Source organism: Ailuropoda melanoleuca, chromosome 15 (assembly GCF_002007445.2).
Source record: "Ailuropoda melanoleuca isolate Jingjing chromosome 15, ASM200744v2, whole genome shotgun sequence".
Taxonomy (NCBI): Eukaryota; Metazoa; Chordata; class Mammalia; order Carnivora; family Ursidae; genus Ailuropoda; species Ailuropoda melanoleuca.
The window spans coordinates 88,928,212-88,932,309 of record NC_048232.1 but is presented as its reverse complement, the minus strand read 5'-3'; the positions used below and the strand labels follow the sequence as shown (position 1 = coordinate 88,932,309).

Here is a 4,098-nt window from a genome sequence, read left to right as displayed (position 1 = left end):
TAGTTGCTTCCAAACCCAAGAGGAGGAGAAGGAGTGCTGTCCACTAGCCTGCAGAACTCCAGCTATTTATTCCCTCTGTTTATTACTACTGATCGCAAGGTTTGTGCAGAGATCACCGCTCACTCACGCAGACCAGCCTCCCGGCATCATCGCACCAGAGGCAGAGGACGGGCGGGACCACGGGGGAGGGTCTCAGGGCCTGCCCCTCTCAGGGCCTCTCACACAGAATGCACAACTGACTCTGGGGCGGACCCACGGATCCTGGCCACACTGTCCAGTGCGCTAAGAAAGATCAGCCCCCCTCCCCCCACCGCCACTGCATGCAGAGAAGGGGGGAAAGACCTGCAGAGAAGACTTCATCCAAAGAGCATCCTTCGAATACCTCACCGCACTTGATTCCTGGGGGTAAAGGAATCGTTATCACCCACATGTGGTCGGGGGAAGAGCCGATCTTTACCCAGGTCCCTAACCTCCCCCCAGGTCCCTAACCTCCCCCCAGCCCTCTGTGGTCTCCTGCTGCACAATTACCCCAAACCCTTTTTTTTTTTTAAGATTTTATTTATTTATTCAACAGAGATAGAGACAGCCAGCGAGAGAGGGAACACAAGCAGGGGGAGTGGGAGAGGAAGAAGCAGGCTCATAGAGGAGGAGCCCGATGTGGGGCTGGATTCCACAACGCCGGGATCACGCCCTGAGCCGAAGGCAGACGCTCAACGACTGTGCCACCCAGGCGCCCCCACCCCAAACCTCAGCAGCTTAACACCGCCACAGACACGGATCATCTCACCGTGTCTGAGGGTAAGGAATTCAGGGCGGCTTGGCCGGTGGTTCCGGCTCAGGGTCTCCTGGGGGCCGCTGTCACCCGAGGGCCCCGCTGGGGCTGGGGATCTGGTTCTGAGGCCGCTGGAGGGACGCCTTCACCTTATCCACACGCCCCCCCCCCCGGGACTGCCTCTCATGACAGCGCAGCTGGGCTCCCAGCGCCAGCGCTCCATGACCTACTCTCCAAGGTCACACACCCTGGCTTCTATCTCGTTCTGTTTGTGGGAAACTGAGTCACCAGCTGGCCCACATTCAGAGACAAGGGAATCCAGCTCCCCCTCTCGAAGGGGGGCATGTCAAGGGGATTCGCAGACCGGTGATCACACCTGCGCACTCTCTCCAGGTCACTCTGTGCTGCGGCACCGCCTGGTCCTTCTCAAACACAAACGTGCTGACAGATAATGGGGATCCTGTCCCAGAGCCGACTCAGAGTCGGCAGGTCTGTCTCGGGGCTGACGCTGCTTTTTTAAAGTTCCCAGGGGGAGCTAATGCAGCTGGTGCTGGAACCGCAGCCCGACCAGCAAGATTTACAGGAACAGGGGGTCAACCAGAGCTGCAGGGATGATGAGAGAGCAGCGAGTGCCCAGCTGGGGCTGACGGGTGGTTTGCGAGCTGACAGCATGATTGCAGGGGCAGACCCCCTCTCCCAACCCTGACTGCAGGCCAGGTCTTAACAGCTCCTCATCCTGGTGGAGTTAGGGGCGAGCATCTCCACCTGTTCCTGGGCACATGGCTTCAAGGGCATCCCCATGGCCCAGGGCCACAGAGTTCCCTGCCCAGGAGAAGAAAGCAGGACAGGGGTCCAGCTCAGGACACTATGCCACCAGCCCCCAGACCCTGCCCCGAGGCCACATGATGCCTCCCACCCTCACCCCTGACCGGTTGCAGACAGGACTCAGTTTCTGCCCATCCCTGTCCCGGGCCTTTCTGCTTCTGTCGCTGCCTGGGTGCCCCGCTCAGGCCCCGGAGCACGAGCGTGGTGGCAGGCCTCCGGGCTGGCTAGGCTAAGCAGCTGCTCAGGACGGAGCAATCCTGGACACAGGGAGTCCGGAGGGGACATGAGCTTAGTTGAGGCCCACGAGCAGCAGGCGTCGGCGCAAGGCCGGTTCTGAAGAGGAGGGCGGCAGCGAGGTCCAAGAGCCGCGTCCTCGGGGGGAGATCCTCAGGGTGGGCTGTTTCCAAGGGTGTGATGCGGGCTCCAGCTCTGCCAAAGCCCGTCCCCAAAGAGCAAACTCGCAACATGGGAACACTGACGCTCCTGCTGGGACACTCGAACCTGTGACCCTTCTGATATCCGAGAAAGCCACCCCCAGCACCACCGTCCCCCCCTCCCTGTCTCCTCTCTGTGTCTAAGGAAGCCGTTGGTAAGAATCCCCGTTGCCCACCATTCCCACTTCCTCTGGGACCAGCACATGGGCTCCGCTCGTGCCCCTCGAGCTGCCTGGGCCCCCCATGCCGACCCCGCACTCGGTGCTCCCTGTGCCTGGCCTCCCTCATCCCGGCAGCAACAGGGGAAGGCCCGTCACCCTGTTCCTCTCCTCTCTGTGCTCTGCCCCTGCCCCCAGGCCAGGCCTTGCTTCTGCTTGCCCTGCCTACATTTGACGGTCTGGCCGAGCCTGTCTCCGGGGAGGGCGCCCCCACAACTGATCAGTCCAGAGTTTGGAAAGGAAACAGCTACAGCACGTCTGCAACAGCACAAGTCACAAGAGCCAAGAGGTGGAAGCCACGCACGTGTCCACGGACAGCAAAAACGGATAAACAAAACGTGGTCTCCACACACGTGGAACATTACCCAGCCTTAAAAAGAAGGAAACTGTGACCTTGGCTACAACGTGCATGAACCTTGAGGACACTGTTCTCAGGGAAAGAAGCCAAACAAAAGACAAATCCCGTATGATTCCACTTACAGGAGGCTCCTAGAGGAGGCAGATCCGCGGAGAAGGACGGTGGATGGTGGCTGTCAGAGGCTGGGGAAGGGGACGGGGAAGGAGCGTCCGATGGACGTGGACATTCAGTTCTGCAAGATGAAAAGAGTCCTGGAGACGGATGGTGGTGATGGTCGCACAACCGTGTGAATGTGCTGAATGCTACTGCACTACACACTTAAAAACGGCTTAAAAGGTAAATTTATGTCCTGTGTATTTTAACACAATTTTTAAAACCTGGGCAGGTCTAATAAATAAGGTGGGCTTTCCAGGACTGAGAGCAGATCGGCCCTGGAATACCTTAACCAGGAGCTGCTGGCCCATTGCCGGAAATCCTCTATGATTCTGGGGTCACCTTTTCGGCACCAACTCTAACCGCAAAGTGGTCAGTGATCGAGAATTGTCCACACGTGTGCTGCTGGGTGGCCGTCCCCCCAGCTCCAAAATATCTGGGTGTAGATCTTGCTTGTCTCCGTTTCAAAAGTTAAATACCTACCAGATTATCACTGCTAGAAACCGTGTGAAAGAGGCGATGTTACCTGTGAAAAGGCTGAGTAGGAGTCACTGGAAGGTGGGGGGAAGGTACAAATTAACTTGCATCTCGTCTGTAACTTAATCTACGGATATTGTAATTATTTGACCAGAATCCAGGAAGATCTGTTCCTTTGTGGATTTTAACAGACACATTTTTAATAACAAAAAGCATTATTATATATTAAAAAGGACAGAAGCAGCGTGTGACCTCTTCAAGGGCACCCCCTGCAGGCCAATGCAGGGGGGGGCGGGCGTGGTCCCCTAGGACATCCGTCCCCATGCCATCTCTCGGGCAGCTCCCGGTCCCAGGGAGGCCACGATCAACACGGCCCTGGGAGGGGACCAGCAGTCAGCGCACCCCAAAACTCACCTTGAGCACAGCCTCGCCCCCCCTTCCTGCCCCACTGAGGGGTCTCCAGCTGGGTCTCCTGCCCGTGATCATGACGATGGGGTTGAACTGCATCCTCCCCAAATTTCCGGGTGGGAGTCCTAACCCCCAGCACCTCAGAATGTGACCTTATTTGGAAAGAAGGTTGTTGCAGATGCAAGGTAGTTGAGATGAGGTCACACTGGAGCCAAGCGGACAGCTCCTCCAGCATGACCGGTGTCCTTACACACACACACACACACACACACACACACACAGGATCACACACAGACACACACACACAGACACACACACACAGAGACACACACACAGGATCACACACACACAGACAGACACAGACACACACACAGACACACACACACACACAGATACACACACAGACAAATACACAGACACACACACAGACACACACACACAGACACACACACA

General features: G+C 57.2%; 1 long non-coding RNA gene across 1 annotated transcript in view; it reads right to left on the bottom strand.

Moving 5' to 3' along the window:
• Positions 1-301: 301 nt before the first annotated feature.
• The window catches only part of LOC117796432, a 10,024-nt gene continuing 6,227 nt past the window's right edge, over positions 302-4,098 (bottom strand). The window contains exons 2-3 of the long non-coding RNA XR_004620950.1: positions 2,730-2,839; positions 302-399 (exon numbers count right to left, since the gene is read on the bottom strand). This is a non-coding gene — a long non-coding RNA (uncharacterized LOC117796432). The remainder of the gene's footprint in view (positions 400-2,729; positions 2,840-4,098) is intronic.